This window comes from Ranitomeya imitator, chromosome 4, assembly GCF_032444005.1.
Source record: "Ranitomeya imitator isolate aRanImi1 chromosome 4, aRanImi1.pri, whole genome shotgun sequence".
NCBI lineage: Eukaryota > Metazoa > Chordata > Amphibia > Anura > Dendrobatidae > Ranitomeya > Ranitomeya imitator.
The window spans coordinates 381,404,599-381,428,125 of record NC_091285.1 but is presented as its reverse complement, the minus strand read 5'-3'; positions in this window follow the sequence as shown (position 1 = coordinate 381,428,125).

The following is a 23,527-nucleotide window of genomic DNA, read 5'->3' as shown; positions in this document are numbered from 1 at the left end:
AACGTTTTGCTAACCGCCGTCGGTGTGTTGGTCCCCGGCTTCGTGTGGGGGATTTGGTTTGGTTGTCTTCTCGTCATGTTCCTATGAAGGTTTCTTCCCCTAAGTTTAAGCCTCGGTTTATTGGTCCTTATAAGATTTCTGAAATTATCAATCCGGTGTCTTTTCGTTTGGCTCTTCCAGCCTCTTTTGCCATTCATAATGTTTTCCATAGATCTTTGTCGCGGAGATATGTGGTGCACGTTGTTCCCTTGGTTGATCCTCCTGCCCCGGTGTTCATTGAGGGAGAGATGGAATATGAGGTTGAGAAAATTTTGGATTCTCGTTTTTCGAGGCGGAGGCTTCAGTATCTTGTCAAGTGGAAGGGTTATGGCCAGGAGGATAATTCTTGGGTTGTTGCCTCCGATGTCCATGCCGCCGATTTGGTTCGTGCTTTTCACTTGGCTCGTCCTGATCGGCCTGGGGGCTCTGGTGAGGGCTCGGTGACCCCTCCTCAAGGGAGGGTACTGTTGTGAATTCCGCTCTTGGGCTCCCTCCGGTGGTTGTAAGTGGCACTTTTGTGAGTTCTGCTCTTGGGCTCCCTCCGGTGGTTTTAAGTGGAATGGCTGCTCCTTGGATTTAGCAGTCTGCAGCTGCTTCCACTGATTGTCTTTCTGCTCGGCTATTTATGCCTGGCTCTTCCCTTCAGCTAGTGCCACTTGTCAATGGTTCCTGATTGGATTCACATCTCTCTTGGATTTCCCTGATATCCTGACCAGTTCAGCAAAGATAAGTCCTTTCTTTGCTCTTTTCTGTCCACATGTTGTGGACTTATTCGTTCTGTGCATTCTATGTTTTGTCCAGCTTGTCAGTATGGATTAATTCAGTTAAGCTGGAAGCTCTGGGAAGCAGATTTACCCTCCACACCTTTAGTCAGGTGTGGAGATTTTTGTAAACTCTGTGTGGATTTTTGTAGTTTTTAATAGTGACCGCACAGTATTCCGTCCTGTCCTATCTAGCTAGACTGGCCTCCTGTGCTACATCCTGGTTTCATTCTATGTATGTCTTTTCCCTCTCCACTCACAGTCATTACTTGTGGGGGGCTATCTATCCTTTGGGGATTTTCTCTGAGGCAAGATAGTCTTCCTGTTTCTATCTTTAGGGGTAGTTAGTTCTCAGGCTGTGACGAGGTGCCTAGGGAGTGACAGGAGCATCCCACGGCTACTTCTAGTGTTGTGTTGAGCTTAGGGACTGCGGTCAGTACAGGTACCACCTCCTTCAGAGCTCATCCCATGTTGCTCCTAAACCACCAGTTCATAACACCCCTCCAGTGGATGAGGTGCTGGAGGGAATTATGGACCCTCTGAGAATCCACAACCCTCTGAACTTCATACTCCAGGCCACCATCTACTGAAAACAGAAGAGGCAGGGATGAGGGAGACAATGCAGAAGGGACATACTCCTTTAATAGGGATTTATGGAATACATTAGGGATACAAAGAGATAGAGGAAGCTTTAATCTAAATGCTACAGGATTAACCACCTCTAGAATCTCATGTGGACCAATAAACTTTGGACCCAACTTCACCGACGCATTTTAAGTTTAATATCCCTTGAAGACAACAAACCTTATCCAATCATAAAAACATTACCCACCAAATGTCTTCTATCGGCCTTTCATTTTTGGCGAATCTGAGCAGTCCCAATATTCTTTTGAACCTCCCTCCAGACATCCCCAAGTCTCTGCATGGCGACCTCCACACCAGGGCATTCAAAACTAATCCTAGAAAATAGGGATGAAAACCATAATTACAGAAGAATGGTGAGGTTCCGGTAGATTGATTTACTCGACTGTTAAGAGCAAACTCAGCAAGAGGTAAAAATGAAGACTGTCTCTAACATCATGTCCTCCCTCTATCTGAAAATAAATCTCTCCAAAACTGAACTTCTTGTGTTTCTCCCCTCTACTAACCTCACTCTACCTAACATCAAAATTACCCTGGAGGGTTCAACTATGACTCCCAAGCAGCATGCCCGCTGTCTTGGGGTCATATTCGACACCGAACACTCCTTTACTCCCTATATCCGATCACTTACTCGCTCTTGTCACCTGCATCTTAAAAACATCTCCAGAATCCAACCTTTTCTCACCTTTGAAACTGCTAAGACTCTCACTGTCGCTCTTATTCATTCTCGTCTGGACTACTGCAACTCTCTTCTGATCGATCTCCCTCTTACCACACTTTCTCCTCTCCAATCCATCTTGAATGCGGCAGCCAGGGTCATATTTCTCTCCAGCCGCTTCACTGATGCCTCCATCTTGTGCCAGTCATTACACTGGTTAGCCATTCACTACAGTTTCCAGTATAAATTCAACTGTCTCACCCACAAAGCTCTCCACAGTTCTGCACCGCCTTATATCTCTTCTCTCATCTCTGTCTATCACCCTACATGTGCCCTCTATTCTACAAATGACCTAAGACAAACATCCCCGTAATCTGAACCTCTCACCTCCGTCTCCAAGACTTCTCTCGTGCTGCGCCAGCTCTCTGGAATGCGCTTCCCCAGATGATCAGACTGATACCTAGCCCCGACCTATTCAATAGCGCTTTGAAAACCCATCTCTTCAAACAAACCTACCACATCAACTACTATAAACTAACTTTGCCCTGTTCCCCCCTTCCAAATACTATTCTGAATCTGCACCCTACTATTCATCTGTCTCCACACCCTCCATGCACACAATAACTGCACTTGATACTTTGCTATTGCATTTAAACACATGGGCTGATGACCGGATCATGCAGCTTTATATGAAAATCCCTGTTTATTATAATTGCCAGACCTGAAATAACAAGCACTTTTCACCTACTGTATTGTGTCCCCCCATTTCCTTGTAGATTGTAAGCTTGTGAGCAGGGAGCTTACTCCTAATGTCACTGTTTAAATTGTCTTAAGACTCTTAACTTATATTGAATTTATTGTCTGCACATGTCCCCGCCTAATTGTAAAGTGCTGCGGAATATGTTGGCGCTATATAAATAAAAATTATTATTATTATTATAAGACCAGTCCTCCTGTTGCGCTGCCACAAAGCACCTTTAGATTTGTTCCAAAGACTGATTTCTTTGTCCTCTCAGTCTGACCATTGGTTTCAGGGTGATAAGCAGATGAAAATGACAAATCAATCCCTAATTTATTGCAAAAAGCTCTTCAAAATTTTGAGACAAATTGTACTCCCCTATCAGATACAATGTTCAGAGGGATCCAATGTAACATTACAATATCAGAAATAAATAACCTAGAGAATGTCTCTGCCTTAGGGTACCGTCACACAGTGCAATTTTGATCGCTACGATGGCACGATTCGTGACGTTCGAGCGATATAGTTACGATATCGCAGTGTCTGACACGCTCCTGCGATCAGGGACCCCGCTGAGAATCGTACGTCGTAGCAGATCGTTTGAAACTTTCTTTCGTCGTCTAGTGTCCCGCTGTGGCGGCATGATCGCATGGTGTAACATATCGTATACGATGTGCGCATAGTAACCAACGGCTTCTACATCGCACATACGTCATGAAATTATCGCTCCAGCGTCGTAGATTGCAAAGTGTGACAGCAGTCTACGGCGCTGGAGCGATATTGTTACGATGCTGGAGCGTCACGGATCGTACCGTTGTAGCGATGAAAATTGCACTGTGTGACGGTACCCTTAGGTAATCCTGACAAAGGAACAAAATGAGCTTGTTTACTGAATCGATCAACTTCCACCCAGATAGCAGTCTTCCCATAAGACAGAGACAAATCTGTAATTAAATCCATGGACAAATGAGTCCACTGTCTTTCTAGAATAGGCAATGGAGCAATTCCCCAGCTAGCAGGCTATGACTGACTTTGGCGTGTGTGCAGACTTCACAAGCAGATACAAAATTTTTAACATCATTATGCATAGATGGCCACCAAAAAAGTCTAGCAACGGCTTTCCTTCTCACAGTAACCCCAGGATGACCACTTAAAACAGAGTCATGAAATTCCTGTAACACCCGCAATCTTAGGTACACAGGCACAAATAATTTAGACCTTGGGGAAGTGGAAGGATCCAACGACTGGACTTTACAAATCTCTTCCAATTCCGAGATTACCATAGACACTGCAATACCCTGAGTAATAATGGAGGATGAAGGTTCTGGTGGAGAAATGCAATCTAGACTACGAGATAAAGCATCAGCTTTCAGATTCTTAGAACCTGGAATGACTGTAATAGAAAAATTAAACTGAAAGAGAAACATGGACCATCTGGCCTGTCTAAGGCTGGTTTCACATTTGCGTTTAAAAATGCAGCGTTTTAAACGCAAACGCATGTGGTGAAAAAAACGCATCACGTGCAAACGCTGCGTTTTTTTTTACGCATGCATTTTGCATGTGAAAAAAAATGCGGCGTTTTGATGCGTTTACATGCGTTTTTGCCTGCGTTTGCGTTTTTAAAACGCATGCTGAGAAGTGTGTGACAGCTGCCAATCATCAAAATCAAGTAAAAATCCCACTATAAACAGAAATAGCTAGGGTTAGGGTTAGGATCCCTTTAGGTTTAGGGTTAGGATCCCTTTAGGGTTAGGGTTAGGATCCCTTTTGGCTTAGGATCCCTAGGTTTAGGGTTAGGGTTAGGGTTAGGGTTTGGATCCCTAGGGTTAGGGTTAGGGTTAGGATCCCTTTAGGGTTAGGGTTAGGATCCCTTTAAGGTTAGGGTTAGGATCCCATTAGGGTTAGGGTTAGGATCCCTTTATCACCTTTATGGTGGGGGGTGGCATATCAGTGTGTTTTCTGTTTTTTTTCTATAAAAACGCATGCGTTTTTAACGCAACCAAATGCATATGCTTAAAAACGCATGCGTTTACATAGACAGCAATACGTTTTTTTGCCGCAAAAAAACGCGGCTAGAAATTACTACATGTTGCATTTCTGCAACACAACGCATGCATAGAAAAGACGCATGCGGCGGCAAAACGCATGCAAAAAAAGCATGCGTTTTTAATGTTAAGTATAGGAAAAAAGCATGCTTTTTTGCTCTAAAACGCAGCGGTAAAAAACGCAAATGTGAAACCAGCCTAAGAGTTAACATTTAAGCAAATTCAATGTAAGCTAAATTCTTGTGATCCATGATCATCGTACCTGGATGAACCACTCCCTCCAAAAAATGCCTCCATTCCTGAAAGGCCAATTTGAAAGCAAGTAACTCCCGATTCCCAGGTTAGTCAGAGTTTGGGGCCCCTGCAATAAGACTGCCCCTACGCCGATCTCCAAAGCATCCACCTTCATAATGAACAGTTCTTGGACATCAGGTTGGATCAGAATGGGTGCATGCTGACATAAAACACTATTAATCTTTTAAAAGCCCTTATAGCACCCGGTGACCAAACCTTGAAATTCGCCCCCTTATGTGTAAGGTCAGTAAGTGGTTTAGCAATCTGAAAACCCCGTGATAAATTTTCTATAATAGTTGTTGAATCGCAGAAAACGCTGCAAAGCCTTAAGATCACATGGTTGAACCCAATCAATTATACCTGCCCCTTCCCAGGGTCCATCTTAAACCCTTCTGCTGACAAGATTAACCCAAAGAAAGATTTCTTGAACAGAAAAAAAGACATTTCTCTAATTTAGCAAACAGAGAGTTCTCCCTCCGTCTCTGTAACTCAACACGGTCATGTTCCTGATGAGTTTCCCAGTCTGCCGAGAATATTAGAATGTCATCGAGGTAAATCACAACAAATCTTCCAATGCAATCAGAGAAAATATAATTCATAAAATTTTGAAACATTGCAGGTGCATTAGATACTCCAAAAGGCAGGCCAAGGTTTTCAAAAAGACCCTCAGATATTAAAAATGCCATTTTCCACTCATCACCCTTCCTGATGCGTATCAAACTGTAAGCCCCTGACCTTCCTTTGAGCTAGTTGAGAATCTGGAGCATTACATTTGTTGGTTCTATTAAATGCTCAAAATGGCCAGAAAAAAATAACTTTCATGTGAAACTCGACAGTCTATTCTTGTTCTTAGAAATTAAGGCTATTCCATGCGAGAAATTGCCAAGAAACTGAAGATTTCCTACAACTGTGTGTACTGTGTTGTGAGTTCTGCTCTTGGGTTCCCTCCAGTGGTTGTAGGTGGGAATGCAGTTGTCTCTGAGTCACAGTCCTGGCCAGGTGTATCTACTGATTGCAGTTCTGACTGGGATATTTAGGTGTGCAGGATTCATTAGTCCTTGCCAGTTGTCAATGTTTCTTCTGAAGTGTCTGGTTTTTGTTTCTGTGGCACACTTGCAGTGTGCTTATATTCTGTGCTATTCATTTATTTTTCTCTGGTCCAGCTTAGACTGTGTCAGTGTTTTCTCGGTCTTGTTGGATTCTCTGGAGATGCAGATATATGCTCCACATCTTTAGTTAGATGGTGGAGTTTTTGTATTTTCTGCTGTGGATATTTTTGGAAGGATTTTTAATACTGACCGCTTAGTATCCTATCCTATCCTTTCCTATTTAGCTAGTGTGTGCCTCATTTGCTAAATCCTGTTTTCTGCCTACGTGTGTCTTTTCCTCTACTACTCACAGTCAATATTTGTGGGGGCTGCCTATCCTTTGGGGTTCTGCTCTGAGGCAAGGCAGAAATTCCTATTTCCATCTATAGGGGTATTTAGTCCTCCGGCTGTGTCGAGGTGTCTAGGTTTTGTTAGGCACACCCCACGGCTACTTCTAGTTGCGATGATTAGATCAGGGTTTGCGGTCAGTATAGTTACTACCTACTCCAGTGAAAGTTTTCATGCTGCTCCAAGGTCACCTGATCATAACAGTACAACTGGCCCATAATGAGTTAAATGCATCTCAGAAGAAGGGAAGAAAGGTCTTGAGCCATTTTTTTTCCTCAGTCTACTTTGTCTTCTCCCTCTTTATCTCTGGGTGGCTGATGAGCCTTGTGCTAGCATGAATGTTCAGGAATTAGCTTCTCGTGTAGACCAGCTTGCTGCTCGGGTACAGGGTATTTCTGATTATATTGTTCAGACTCCTGTTTTAGAACCGAAGATTCCTACTCCTGATTTGTTTTTTGGTGACAGGTCCAAATTTTTGAGTTTTAAAAACAACTGTAAACTGTTTTTTGTTTTGAGACCTCGATCCTCCGGTGATTCCATTCAGCGAGTAAAAATTGTAATTTCCCTGCTGCGTGGCGACCCGCATGATTGGGCATTTTCCCTGGAATCTGGGAATCCGGCTTTGCTTGATGTAGACTCCTTTTTTCAGGCCTTGGGATTGTTATATGATGAACCTAATTCTGTGGATCAAGCTGAAAAGACCTTGTTGGCCCTGTCTCAGGGTCAAGAGGCGGCAGAATTGTATTGTCAGAAATTCAGAAAATGATCGGTGTTGACTAAATGGAATAATGATGCTTTGGCGGCAATTTTCAGAAAGGGTCTTTCTGAATCCGTTAAAGATGTTATGGTGGGGTTTCCCACGCCTTCCGGTCTGAGTGATTCTATGTCTCTGGCCATTCAGATTGACCGGTGCTTGCGGGAGCGCAGAACTGTGCGCGCTGTGGCGTTATCCTCAGAGCAAATTCCTGAGCCAATGCAGTGTGATAGGATTCTGTCTATAACGGAACGACATGGTTTCAGATGTCAGAATAGGTTGTGTTATTATTGTGGCGATGCTTCTCGTGTCATTTCTGTCTGTCCTAAGCGGACAAAGAGGATCGCCAGTTCAATTACTATCAGTACTATACAACCTAAATTTTTATTATCTGTGTCCTTGATCTGCTCATTGTCATCATTTTCTGTCATGGCGTTTGTGGATTCAGGCGCCGCCTTGAACTTAATGGACTTTGAGTTTGCCAAGCATTGTGGTTTTCCCTTGCAGCCTTTGCAGAACCCTATTTCTTTAAGGGGCATTGATGCTACACCCTTGGCTAAAAATAAACCCCAGTTTTGGACACAGGTTACCATGCGCATGGCGCCAGTCCATCAGGAAGATTGTCGATTTCTGGTGTTGCATAATTTGCATGATGCTATCGTGCTGGGTTTTCCGTGGTTGCAGGTACATAATCCTGTGTTGGATTGGAAGTCCATGTCTGTGACAAGTTGGGGTTGTCAGGGGGTTCATAATGATGTTCCTTTGATGTCAATCTCCTCTTCTTCCTCTTCTGAAATCCGAGTTTTTGTCTGATTTTCAGGATGTATTCGATGAGCCCAAGTCCAGTTTCCTTCTACCGCACAGGGACTGCGATTGTGCTATTGACTTGATTCCAGGCTGTAAGTTTCCTAAGGATCGACTTTTCAACCTGTCTGTGCCTGAACATATCGCCATGCGGAGCTATATTAAGGAGTCTTTGGAGAAAGGGCATATTCAGCCATCTTCTTCACCGTTGGGAGCGGGGTTCTTTTTTGTTGCTAAAAAAGATGGTTCCTTGAGACCCTGTATTGATTATCGCCTCTTGAATAAGATCACGGTCAAGTTTCAATACCCTTTACCTTTGCTTTCCGATTTGTTTGCTAGGATTAAGGGAGCTAGTTGGTTTATTAAGATTGACCTTCGGAGGGCATATAATCTTGTTCGTATTAAGCAGGTTGATGAATGGAAAACTGCGTTTAACACGCCTGAAGGCCATTTTGAATACCTTGTGATGCCATTCGGACTCTCTAATGCTCCATCTGTTTTTCAGTCCTTCATGCATGATATCTTCCGGACTTATCTTGATAAATTCTTGATTGTATATTTGGACGATATTTTGATTTTTTCAGATGATTGGGAGTCTCATGTGCAACAGGTCAGGATGGTATTTCAGATCCTTCGTGACAATGCTTTGTTTGTGAAAGGGTCTAAGTGTCTCTTTGGGGTGCAGAAGGTTTCTTTTTTGGGCTTTATTTTTTCTCCCTCGTCGATAGAGATGGATCCGGTTAAGGTTCAGGCCATTCATGATTGGATTCAGCCCACATCCGTGAAGAGCCTTCGAAATTTTTGGGTTTTGCAAATTTTTATCGCCGTTTCATTGCTAATTTTTCCAGTGTGGTTAAACCCTTGACCGATTTGACGAAGAAAGACGCTGATGTGGCGAATTGGTCCTCTGCGGCTGTCTCTGCCTTTCAGGAGCTTAAACGTCGATTTACTTCTGCTCCGGTGTTGCGCCAAACGGATGTTTCTCTTCCATTTCAGGTTGAGGTTGACGCTTCTGAGATTGGAGCAGGGGCCGTTTTGTCTCAGAGGGATCCTGTTGGTTCCTTGATAAAACCGTGTGCCTTCTTTTCCCGTAAGTTTTCGCCTGCTGAACGCAATTATAATGTCGGCAATCGGGAGTTGTTGGCTATGAAGTGGGCGTTTGAGGAGTGGCGACATTGGCTTGAGGGAGCTAAGCACCGTATTGTGGTCTTGACCGATCATAAGAATCTTATTTACCTCGAGTCTGCGAAACGGCTGAATCCTAGACAGGCTTGATGGTCCTTGTTTTTTTCCCGTTTTGATTTCGTGGTCTCGTACCTTCCGGGTTCTAAGAATATTAAGGCTGATGCCCTCTCTAGGAGTTTTTTGCCTGATTCTCCTGAGGTCTTAGAACCGGTCGGTATTCTGAAAGAAGGGGTGGTCCTTTCTGCCATTTCCCCTGATTTACGACGGGTTCTTCAGGAATTTCAGGCTGACAAACCTGACTGCTGTCCTGTGGGGAAACTGTTTGTTCCTGACAGATGGACTAGTAGAGTGATTTCTGAGGTTCACTGTTCCGTGTTGGCTGGTCATCCTGGCATTTTTGGTACCAGAGACTTGGTTGGTAGGTCCTTTTGGTGGCCTTCTTTGTGGCGTGATGTGCGTTTTTTTGTGCAGTCCTGTGGGACTTGTGCGCGGGCCAAGCCTTGTTGTTCCCGTGCTAGTGGGTTGCTTTTGCCATTGCCAGTCCCTGAGAGGCCCTGGACGCATATTTCGATGGATTTTATTTCTGATCTTCTGGTCTCCCAGAAAATGTCTGTTATCTGGGTTGCTTGTGACCGGTTCTCTAAGATGGTTCATTTGGTGCCTTTGCCTAAATTGCCTTCCTCTTCGGATTTGGTTCCGTTGTTTTTTCAGCATGTGGTTTGTTTGCATGGGATTCCGGAGAATATTGTGTCCGACAGAAGTTCCCAGTTTGTTTCTAGGTTTTGGCAGGCCTTTTGTGCTAGGCTGGGCATTGATTTGTCTTTTTCTTCTGCATTTCATCCTCAGACAAATGGCCAGACCGTGCGAACTAATCAGACTTTGGAAACTTATTTGAGATGCTTTGTGTCGGCTGATCAGGATGATTGGGTGGCCTTCTTGCCAGTGGCAATTCATGACCAAATAGCGGCCTTAGAGTCTGATTGCTGTAGTAATCTGTTTAGAAGTTAGAGGCATTTAGGTGGTAAAAATACACATTTTCATTTCTGTCATACCACTTTGCATTAATTCCTGAAAAGCACCTGAAGGGTTAATAAACTATCTGACTGCAGTTTTCGATATGTCAGGGGGTGCTGTTTTTAAAACGGTATCCCGTTTGGGGGTTTCCCAATATATGAGACCCCTAAAGTCACTTCAAACATGGATAAGTCCCTAAAAAAATAAATGTTGTAAATTTCCTTGAAAAAATGAAAAATTGCTGCTACATTTTTAAACCTCCTAAAATGTTAAAAAAATAAAATAACATTTTACAAATGATGCTGATGTAAAGCGGACATGTGGGAAATGTTATTTAATAAAAGTTTGCTGTGGTATGACCATCAATATTAAAGGGATAATCATTCAAATTTTGAAAATTGCTAATTTTTTAACATTTTTCTCAAATTTTTTATATTATTTATAAATAAACACAAAACATATTGACCTAAATTTACCATTATCATAAAGTATAATGTGTCACGAAAAAAACAGTCTAAAAATCACTGGGATTTGTTGAAGCGTACCAGAGTTATTACCACATAAAGGAACACTGGTGAGATTTCAAAATTTTGGCTCCGTCACTAAGGGGTTAAGCTGAGGGCAATATTTATGGTTGATTACCAGCCTGAGAATACCAACCCCCAGCTGTCATCTTTACCTTGGCTGGTTGTCAAAAATGAGGGGGCACCCCACACTGTTTTTTTTTTTTCATTTATTTATTTAAACAATTAAAAACATGGCATGGAGACCCCTCTATTCCTGATAGCCAGCTTTGCAGTTCTGATCGGCGGTAACGTTACCACTAGTAGTTCGTTACTGCCATCAGAGCGCTGTCAAATGTCTGCCCCCCTCTGACCCTGCAGAGATACTGTGACCCACAGCTGTGACTCGCAGTAAAAAGCTTACCACAGGTCAGCAGACACTGAATGATGAAAGACTACTCCTCCCCTCAGGCTACATCTGCTGTAACAGATAACAGTGATAGCAGGAGCTGCTGGTGGGAGAAGTAGTCTCTTGTCAGTCGGTGCCTGTGCTCAAAGTTAGAAAAAAAAATAAAAAATGAAATACATATTCAAATAAAAATAAGAAACACATTAACGCCCAATCCCCAATGCCCATGTCTCCTATAAAAAAAACCCAAAAAAACAAACTACCATATACTTTCTTATCCACCGTAGGCTACGTAATCATGAATATCTCATGGCAATCTCACATGTAGTCATGGCCCCTTCCTAGGTTATTAATATACATGCTAATATATCAGAGTTTATGACATACAAAAAAAAAATAATGTACAAATATAACTAAAAAAACACAAAATTGAGCTTAAATTGAGTTGATACACATGCAGAGGTTAAACGCATGTTCACATTGGCCACAAAACATTGAAACCTACAAGAGAAAAAGTAAACGAAAACCCTGACGTAACTAAGTAAAAAAGCAAAAGTGCATTTAAATAACACAGAGTTTTTAGTAATACTGTTTTTTGATAAAAAAAATAGCACAAAAGCCATCCCACCTCGTCACGGTAACTCTGATCGGGACAGTCCTACAGTGTCTAATATTAAAACGTTACATTGTGTCAATGTTGACCTCAGTGTGAATAAGGGCAGACAAAAGGACTGGGCCCAACCAGTGAAACGCTAGACTGGGGAAGCCTTATATATAGGGTTGAGCGACTTTTACTTTTTTACGATCGAGTCAAGTTTCGCGAAACCCGACTATATCAAAAGTCGAGTCGAGTGAAATCGGCCGATTATCGCGAAAAGTCGGGGATCGACCGAAACACGAAACCCAATGCAAGTCAATGGGGAAGCATAGTCGGCAGTGAGTGGAGGCCAGGAAAACACCTACACTGCCCATTTTAATGGCAAAAACATCCATTCTTGTTACTGAAGCTTGTCAATCTTAATTTACCTTATAATAATAGTTAGGCATTGGAAATTGGAGGTCATTTGGTTAAAGTTGTGGGGGGTAGGACTGGTTCAAGTTTTTAGTGGGCCCAGGAAACGTGGACTACGTCACGGCGGTGGAGCAGGGAGAGGTAAGCATTTCAACTTTGCTAGTGCTGTGATCCAGAGCAAGCGGGGGGCCACTCGTTCGCATTGGCACTGGCACGGGCCCCTCAAAGTACGGCGGTGTGTTTGCATGGCGGGGGTGCCTCCCACCGGCAGCGACACTTTTGCGTACTATGAGGGGCTCTGTGCTAGTGACGTCGCCAACGAGTATGCCCCCCCACCTGATGAAGGAACCTGCACTTTCATCTGCACCTTCCTCTTTGTCCCTGTGTAAGGTGGTACAGTATGCGGGAAGGGGAACCTGACTCTCAGCAGGGTCACATTCTGGCTGTGTAGCATGCAAGGGGAATGTAGTGGTCTGGGTCAATGTACCAGCAGACTCATCTAGCACTGGCTGGGCAATGGGCAGGATGAGAAGGAAACACAGATATAGGCCCAAATAATAAAGTGGGCTAAATGCATTTCAAAATTGGTAACAGTAGTAAACAGGCGGCACTGCTTTGTTCAGTGGAGGAGAACAGCAAGGAGCGGCAGACACCGTTAGTAGGCCCCAACCCAACTAGTAGGCCAAATGCAGTGTAATCTAAAAACTACTTAATGAAAGCCTGAAGACCGAAGCTCAGGAAAGGAGACCAGGAGAAAACCTTGGAGCAGCAGACACCGTTAGTAGGCCCCAACCCAACTAGTAGGCCAAATGCAGTTCAATATTAAAACTACTTAACGAAAGCCTGAAGATAGAAGCTCAGTAAAGGAAACCAGGAGAACACCTAGGAGTGTCAGACACCGTTAGTAGGCCCCAACCCATCTAGTAGGCCAAATGCAGTGTAATCTAAAAACTACTTAATGAAAGCCTGAAGATCGAAGCTCAGGAAAGGAAACCAGGAGAAAACCATGGAGCGGCAGACACCGTTAGTAGGCCCCAACCCAACTAGTAGGCCAAATGCAGTTCAATATTAAAACTACTTAACGAAAGCCTGAAGATAGAAGCTCAGTAAAGGAAACCAGGAGAACACCTAGGAGTGTCAGACACCGTTAGTAGGCCCCAACCCATCTAGTAGGCCAAATGCAGTGTAATCTAAAAACTACTTAACGAAAGCCTGTAGATTGAAGCTCAGGAAGGGAGACCAGGAGAAAACCTTGGAGCAGCAGACACCGTTCGTAGGCCCCAACCCAACTACTAGTCCAAATGCAGTGTAATCTAAAAACTACTTAATGAAAGCCTGAAGATTGAAGCTGAGGAATGGAGACAAGGAGAAAACCTTGGAGCAGCAGACACCGTTAGTAGGCCCCAACCCAACTAGTAGGCCAAATGCTGTGTAATCTAAAAACTACTTAATGAAAGCCTGAAGATCGAAGCTGAGGAAAGGAGACCAGGAGAAAACCTTGGAGCGGCAGACACCGTTAGTAGGCCCCAACCCAACTAGTAGGCCAAATGCAGTGTAATCTAAAAACTACTTAATGAAAGCCTGAAGATCGAAGCTCAGGAAAGGAGTCCAGGAGAAAACCTTGGAGCGGCAGACACCATTAGTAGGCCCCAACCCAACTAGTAGGCCAAATGCAGTTCAATATTAAAACTACTTAACGAAAGCCTGAAGATAGAAGCTCAGTAAAGGAAACCAGGAGAACACCTAGGAGCGGCAGACACCGTTAGTAAGCCCCAACAAAACTAGTAGGACAAATGCAGTGTAATATTAAAACTACTTAATGGAAGCCTGAGGATTGAAGCTAAGGCACGCAAACCAGGAGAACACCTTGGAGCAGCAGACACCGTTAGTAGGCCCCAACCAAACTAGTAGGTAAAATGCAGTGTAATCTAAAAACTACTTAACGAAAGCCTGAAGATTGAAGCTCAGGAAAGGAGACCAGGAGAAAACCTTGGAGCGGCAGACACCGTTAGTAGGCCCCAACCCAACTACTAGTTCAAATGCAGTGTAATCTAAAAACTACTTAATGAAAGCCTGAAGATCGAAGCTGAGGAAAGGAGACCAGGAGAAAACCTTGGAGCGGCAGGCACCGTTAGTAGGCCCCAACTCAACTAGTAGGCCAAATGCTGTGTAATCTAAAAGCTACTTAATGAAAGCCTGAAGATCGAAGCTGAGGAAAGGAGACCAGGAGAAAACCTTGGCGCACAGACACCGTTAGTAGGCCCCAACCCAACTATTAGGACAAATGCAGTGTAATCTAAAAACTACTCAATGAAAGCCTGAAGATCGAAGCTGAGGAAAGGAGACCAGGAGAAAACCTTGGAGTGGCAGACACCGATAGTAGGCCCCAACCCAACTAGTAGGCCAAATGCAGTTCAATATTAAAACTACTTAACGAAAGCCTGAAGATAGAAGCTCAGTAAAGGAAACCAGGAGAACACCTAGGAGCGTCAGACACCATTAGTAGGCCCCAACCCATCTAGTAGGCCAAATGCAGTGTAATCTAAAAACTACTTAATGAAAGCCTGAAGATCGAAGCTCAGGAAAGGAAACCAGGAGAAAACCATGGAGCAGCAGACACCGTTAGTAGGCCCCAACCCAACTAGTAGGCCAAATGCAGTGTAATCTAAAAACTACTTAACGAAAGCCTGTAGATTGAAGCTTAGGAAGGGAGACCAGGAGAAAACCTTGGAGCAGCAGACACCGTTCGAAGGCACCAACCCAACTACTAGTCCAAATGCAGTGTAATCTAAAAAATACTTAATGAAAGCCTGAAGATTGAAGCTGAGGAATGGAGACCAGGAGAAAGCCTTGGAGCGGCAGACACCGTTAGTAGGCCCCAACCCAACTAGTAGGCCAAATGCTGTGTAATCTAATAACTACTTAATGAAAGCCTGAAGATCGAAGCTGAGGAAAGGAGACCAGGAGAAAACCTTGGAGCGGCAGACACCATTCGTAGGCCCCAACCCAACTACTAGTCCAAACGCAGTGTAATCTAAAAACTACTTAATGAAAGCCTGAAAATCGAAGCTCAGGAAAGGAGTCCAGGAGAAAACCTTGGAGCGGCAGACACCATTAGTAGGCCCCAACCCAACTAGTAGGCCAAATGCAGTTCAATATTAAAACTACTTAACAAAAGCCTGAAGATAGAAGCTCAGTAAAGGAAACCAGGAGAACACCTAGGAGCAGCAGACACCATTAGTAGGCCCCAAGAAAACTAGTAGGGCAAATGCAGTGTAATATTAAAACTACTTAATGAAAGCCTGAAGATTGAAGCACAGGAAAGGAGACCAGGAGAAAACCTTGGAGCGACAGACACTGTTAGTAGGCCCCAACCAAACTAGTAGGCAAAATGCAGTGTAATCTAAAAACTACTTAACGAAAGCCTGAAGATTGAAGCACAGGAAAGGAGACCAGGAGAAAACCTTGGAGCGGCAGACACCGTTAGTAGGCCCCAACTCAACTACTAGTTCAAATGCAGTGTAATCTAAAAACTACTTAATGAAAGCCTGAAGATCGAAGCTGAGGAAAGGAGACCAGGAGAAAACCTTGGAGCGGCAGACACCGTTAGTAGGCCCCAACCCAACTAGTAGGCCAAATGCTGTGTAATCTAAAAACTACTTAATGAAAGCCTGAAGATCGAAGCTGAGGAAAGGAGACCAGGAGAAACCTTGGAGCGGCAGACACTGTTAGTAGGCCCCAACCCAACTAGTAGGACAAATGCAGTGTAATCTAAAAACTACTTAATGAAAGCCTGAAGATCGAAGCTGAGGAAAGGAGACCAGGAGAAAACCTTGGAGTGGCAGACACCGATAGTAGGCCCCAACCCAACTAGTAGGCCAAATGCAGTTCAATATTAAAACTACTTAACGAAAGCCTGAAGATAGAAGCTCAGTAAAGGAAACCAGGAGAACACCTAGGAGCGGCAGACACCGTTAGTAGGCCCCAACCCAACTAGTAGGCCAAATGAAGTTCAATATTAAAACTACTCAACGAAAGCCTGAAGATAGAAGCTCAGTAAAGGAAACCAGGAGAACACCTAGGAGCGGCAGACACCGTTAGTAGACCCCAACAAAACTAGTAGGGCAAATGCAGTGTAATATTAAAACTACTTAATGGAAGCCTGAGGATTGAAGCTAAGGCACGCAAACCAGGAGAACACCTTGGAGCAGCAGACACCGTTAGTAGGCCCCAACCAAACTAGTAGGTAAAATGCAGTGTAATCTAAAAACTACTTAACGAAAGCCTGAAGATTGAAGCTCAGGAAAGGAGACCAGGAGAAAACCTTGGAGCGGCAGACACCGTTAGTAGGCCCCAACCCAACTACTAGTTCAAATGCAGTGTAATCTAAAAACTACTTAATGAAAGCCTGAAGATCGAAGCTGAGGAAAGGAGACCAGGAGAAAACCTTGGAGCGGCAGGCACCGTTAGTAGGCCCCAACTCAACTAGTAGGCCAAATGCTGTGTAATCTAAAAGCTACTTAATGAAAGCCTGAAGATCGAAGCTGAGGAAAGGAGACCAGGAGAAAACCTTGGCGCACAGACACCGTTAGTAGGCCCCAACCCAACTATTAGGACAAATGCAGTGTAATCTAAAAACTACTCAATGAAAGCCTGAAGATCGAAGCTGAGGAAAGGAGACCAGGAGAAAACCTTGGAGTGGCAGACACCGATAGTAGGCCCCAACCCAACTAGTAGGCCAAATGCAGTTCAATATTAAAACTACTTAACGAAAGCCTGAAGATAGAAGCTCAGTAAAGGAAACCAGGAGAACACCTAGGAGCGTCAGACACCATTAGTAGGCCCCAACCCATCTAGTAGGCCAAATGCAGTGTAATCTAAAAACTACTTAATGAAAGCCTGAAGATCGAAGCTCAGGAAAGGAAACCAGGAGAAAACCATGGAGCAGCAGACACCGTTAGTAGGCCCCAACCCAACTAGTAGGCCAAATGCAGTGTAATCTAAAAACTACTTAACGAAAGCCTGTAGATTGAAGCTTAGGAAGGGAGACCAGGAGAAAACCTTGGAGCAGCAGACACCGTTCGAAGGCACCAACCCAACTACTAGTCCAAATGCAGTGTAATCTAAAAAATACTTAATGAAAGCCTGAAGATTGAAGCTGAGGAATGGAGACCAGGAGAAAGCCTTGGAGCGGCAGACACCGTTAGTAGGCCCCAACCCAACTAGTAGGCCAAATGCTGTGTAATCTAATAACTACTTAATGAAAGCCTGAAGATCGAAGCTGAGGAAAGGAGACCAGGAGAAAACCTTGGAGCGGCAGACACCATTCGTAGGCCCCAACCCAACTACTAGTCCAAACGCAGTGTAATCTAAAAACTACTTAATGAAAGCCTGAAAATCGAAGCTCAGGAAAGGAGTCCAGGAGAAAACCTTGGAGCGGCAGACACCATTAGTAGGCCCCAACCCAACTAGTAGGCCAAATGCAGTTCAATATTAAAACTACTTAACAAAAGCCTGAAGATAGAAGCTCAGTAAAGGAAACCAGGAGAACACCTAGGAGCAGCAGACACCATTAGTAGGCCCCAAGAAAACTAGTAGGGCAAATGCAGTGTAATATTAAAACTACTTAATGAAAGCCTGAAGATTGAAGCACAGGAAAGGAGACCAGGAGAAAACCTTGGAGCGACAGACACTGTTAGTAGGCCCCAACCAAACTAGTAGGCAAAATGCAGTGTAATCTAAAAACTACTTAACGAAAGCCTGAAGATTGAAGCACAGGAAAGGAGACCAGGAGAAAACCTTGGAGCGGCAGACACCGTTAGTAGGCCCCAACTCAACTACTAGTTCAAATGCAGTGTAATCTAAAAACTACTTAATGAAAGCCTGAAGATCGAAGCTGAGGAAAGGAGACCAGGAGAAAACCTTGGAGCGGCAGACACCGTTAGTAGGCCCCAACCCAACTAGTAGGCCAAATGCTGTGTAATCTAAAAACTACTTAATGAAAGCCTGAAGATCGAAGCTGAGGAAAGGAGACCAGGAGAAACCTTGGAGCGGCAGACACTGTTAGTAGGCCCCAACCCAACTAGTAGGACAAATGCAGTGTAATCTAAAAACTACTTAATGAAAGCCTGAAGATCGAAGCTGAGGAAAGGAGACCAGGAGAAAACCTTGGAGTGGCAGACACCGATAGTAGGCCCCAACCCAACTAGTAGGCCAAATGCAGTTCAATATTAAAACTACTTAACGAAAGCCTGAAGATAGAAGCTCAGTAAAGGAAACCAGGAGAACACCTAGGAGCGGCAGACACCGTTAGTAGGCCCCAACCCAACTAGTAGGCCAAATGAAGTTCAATATTAAAACTACTCAACGAAAGCCTGAAGATAGAAGCTCAGTAAAGGAAACCAGGAGAACACCTAGGAGCGGCAGACACCGTTAGTAGACCCCAACAAAACTAGTAGGGCAAATGCAGTGTAATATTAAAACTACTTAATGAAAGCCTGAAGATTGAAGCTAAGGCACGTAAACCAGGAGAACACCTTGGAGCGGCAGACACCGTTAGTAGGCCCCAACAAAACTAGTAGGGCAAATGCAGTGTAATATTAAAACTACTTAATGAAAGCCTGAAGATACGTAGAAGCTCAGGAAAGGAAACCAGGAGAAAACCTTGGAGCGGCAGACACCGTTAGTAGGCCCCAACCAAACTAGTAGTCCCAATGCAGTTTTCAAATTACGATAGGCTGAAAACCTGACAATTGAAGCTCAGCTTTTTTAAGAGGAGGGCAGCTGTATTGAGTGGTGCAGACAGACACAGGTAGTAGGCCTTAAGCTAAAAAGTTGGCTCAAAGCAGTTTAAAAAAGGTTCCAGGGGTACATAGGCAGCATTGGTGTGGTAAGTGGAGGACAATTGGAAGGAGGGACCGCAGATAGACTTACTAGGCCTAAAATAAAAAAAAGTAGGCTCTAAGCACTTTTTAATAGGTTCCAGGGGTACACAGGCAGCATTGGTGTGGTCATTGGAGGACAATTGGAAGGAGGGACCGCAGACAGACTTACTAGGCCTAAAATAAAAAAGTAGGCTCTAAGCACTTTTTAATAGGTTCCAGGGGTACCCAGGCAGCATTGGTGTGGTCAGTGGAGGACAATTGGAAGGAGGGACCGCAGACAGACTTACTAGGCCTAAAATAAAAAAGTAGGCTCTAAGCACTTTTTAATAGGTTCCAGGGGTACACAGGCAGCATTGGTGTGGTCAGTGGAGGACAATTGGAAGGAGGGACCGCAGACAGACTTACTAAGCCTAAAATGAAAAAAGTAGGCTCTAAGCACTTTTTAATAGGTTCCAGGGGGTACACATGCAGCATTGGTGTGGTCAGTGGAGGACAATTGGAAGGAGGGACCGCAGACAGACTTACTAGGCCTAAAATAAAAAAGTAGGCTCCAAGCACTTTTTAATAGGTTCCAGGGGTACAAAGGCAGCATTGGTGTGGTCAGTGGAGGACAATTGGAAGGAGGGACCGCAGACAGACCTACTAGGCCTAAAAAGAAGTAAGATGGCGGTCGGCGTGCACGCCCCTTTATAGCCCCTGTGACGCCGCAGAAAGCAAGCCAATCACTGTAATGCCCTTCTCTAAGATGGTGGGGACTGAGACCTATGTCATCACGCTGCCCACACTCTGCGCCCACCTTCATTGGCTGAGAAATGGCGCTTAACGCGTCATATGAAACGCAGTGAAATAAATTGTGGCACAGCTGTGTTGGTGCACAAAATAGGTTCCCCAAACCAGTGTATAGACAATATAAAGAAATTGGCACTCAACTGGTATGTTTTTTAAGATGCTTAGAAAAAGATGTTATTGCAGTCCAAAATAAACATTTCGGTCTAGGCACGACCTTCTTCAGTAAACCGACTGCTCTTATGATAGAGTAGAATGGTTGTGTAGTGTTCCCATAGGGAAAAAGAAATGGTTGTGTAGTGTTCCCATAGGGAAAAAGATCACTCATGTAGACTCACTCAATGTTGGATAGGGGGAAAAAACTGATACCCATATGCAAGTATAGTGTTTAAAATAAAACACCAGTATTGATAATCCGTGTCTTCATAGAGAAGAGGCTATGTAAAATAGCTTGGTAATGTGTAGCCATATATAGGACTGTATTTAGGCGAGTCTAGTCGCTGATCAAGGATAATGCGGCTGAGAGGAAGATAAGGAGCCCATCTGAGATGCGGCTTTAAGGTAGTTAAGGAGCCCACCCAGGTAGTTTAAGATGCGTTGTGCGTCTAATGCGTCTTTGGCGCAAAGATCGCCGACCGCGTGGCCGATCCCACACTGGGATCAGCTCGGGTTTCACATGACCATGACGTCACGAAGGTCCTTCTCGCATAGCATCTTTAGAACCGGAACCATATGCAGCATCAATAGTAAAACAAGTGCAGGAGTAAAACCCGCAGCGGAAACCGCAAGACAAACCATGATAAATCTGGAGGGATAACCGCAGCGGTTTTGCCCTGCAGATTTATCAAATCCGCTGCGGGAGAACCCGCAGGGACCCTTCCTACGTGTGCACATAACCTAAATAACACAGAGTTTTTGTAATACTATTTTTTGATAAAAAAATAGCACAAAAGCCATCCCAACTCGTCACGGTAATTCTGATCGGGACAGTCCTACACTGACTAATATTAAAACCTTACATTGTGTCAATGTTGACCTCAGTGTGAATAAGGGCAGACAAAAGGACTGGGCCCAACCAGTGACACTCTAGACTGGGGAAGCCTTATATAGTCTCTAGCTCAGAAACAGGGTGCCACACCCCGGTTGGCACAGAATGCAACAATACAGAGAAAAAAAACACAAAATTGAGCTTAAATTGAGTTGGTACACATGCAGAGGTTAAATGCATGTTCACATTGGCCACAAAACATTGAAACCTACAAGAGAAAAAAGTTAATGAAAACCCTGATGTAACTAAGTAAAAAAGCAAAAGTGCATTTAAATAACACAGAGTTTGTAGTAATACTGTTTTTTGATTAAAAAAATAGCACAAAAGCCATCCCACCTCGTCACGGTAACTCTGATCGGGACAGTCCTACACTGTCTAATATTAAAACCTTACATTGTGTCAATGTTGACCTCAGTGTGAATAAGGGCAGACAAAAGGACTGGGCCCAACCAGTGAAACGCTAGATTGGGGAAGCCTTATATACAGTAACTATAAATATAACTAAAAAAGTCTAGTCTAGATCTCTAGAAAGGCACTCACCAGTGACATATAGAAACAAGAAATCTCCAAGAAAAATACCAAACGCTGCTAGTATTTAAGCATTCAAGCAGGATCTGCTCACAAGGTATGTCAACTCAATGTGGTGTGTTGAGATAGTGAGGACAAAGGCTTTGAATAGCTCATGAGAGTAGGAAGAGGAGGGGTTATTTATATTTGCAAGGTCCAAAGTATATTATTGTACACTCAAACCTATAGAATTGTAAACTGATGGGAGTAGTACACACATCAGCCGATGCCTCTGTGACCGGCTGACCTCAGTGCTCTAACCAGCAGTAATAATCTTACTGCCAATCAGAGCCGATGGTGTTTCTTGCACTGTCATGCAGATGACAGCATGGGAAACACCCAATGTTCGAGGTGCTGAACAGTAGTACGGACTTCCTGAAGAAGTCCGTGTTCGGGGTCCATGCCTGACCAGTAGGTGTTCATTACGAACCCCAAACTTTACTGTCTGGGTTCAGACATCACTACTCATTTATATTATTTATGTCCTTTCCACAAACACAACCTTTACATCTAAAATCGTGTGTGTTCTTTTGCCATTTATCGACACTTAATTCTTTTGTGGTATTCATGGATTCGACCCCAATGACCAACATATCGAGTAGAGCAGAAAACATTGTTGCAATAGATTAAAGAATAAACCACTTACTAAAGTCAGTTTGCCTTTCCTTTCATTAACATAGTTTTCTTATTGACAGCTAACAGATTAAAGCACCCATACACACAATATACAGTTGTGCTCAAAAGTTTAAATACCCCAGCAGAATTTTTGCTTTCTTGGCCTTTTTTCAGAGAATATGAATGATAACACCAAAACTTTTTCTCCACTCATGGTTAGTGGTTGGGTGAAGTCCTTTATTGTCAAACTACCGTGTTTTTTTTTAAAATCATAATGACAAACCAAAACATCCAAAATGACCCTGATCAAAAGTTCACATACCCTGGTGATTTTGGCCTAATAACATGCACAGAAAACCCAAATGGGTTTGAATGGCTACTAAAGGTAATATCCTCAACTGTGACCTGTTGCTTGTAATCAGTATGTGTGCATAAAATCTGAGTGAATTTCTGGGATCCAGACAGACTCTTGCATCTTTCATCCAGCCACTGACATTTCTGGATTGTGAGTCATGGGGAAAGCAAAAGAATTGTCAACGGATGTATGGGAATAGGTAGTTGAAGTGTATAAAACAGGAAAGGGATACAAAAATTTATCCAAGGAATTGATAATGCAAATCAGCAGCATTCAAACTGTGATGAACAAATGGAAAATCAGGGGCTCTGTAAAAACAAAACCACAGTCAGGTAGACCAACAAAAATTTCATCCACAACTGCCAAGAAAATAGTTTGGGATGCAAAGAAAAACCAACAAATAACATCAGCTGTAATACTGAACTCTGAAAACTTGCTATGTGGCTGTTTCAAGATGTACAATAAGGAGGCACTTGAAGAATAATGGGCTGCATGGTCGAGTCACCAGATGAAAGCCATTACTGTGCAAATGCCACAAAGTATATCTCCTACAATACACAAAACAGCACAGATACATGCCTCAAATCTTCTGGAACAAGGTAATTTGGAGTGGTAAGACCAAAATCGAACTTTTTGGCCACAACCATAAATGTTAAATTTGGAGAGAGGTCAACAAGGCCTATGGGGAAAAGAACACCATTCTTACTGTAAAGCACAGAGGTGGATCACTGATATTTTGGGGATGTGTGAGCTACAAACGCATAGGAAACTTGGTAAAATTTGAAAGAAGGATAAATGCAGCACATTATCAGTAAACTCTGGAGGTAAATTTGCAATCATCAGCCCAGAAGCTGTGCATGTGACGTATTTGGACATTCCAACATGACAATGATCCAAAACACAAGAACAAGTCGACCTGTCATTGGTTACAGCAGAAAAAAGTGAAGGTTCTGGAGTGGCCATCTCAGTCTCCTGAT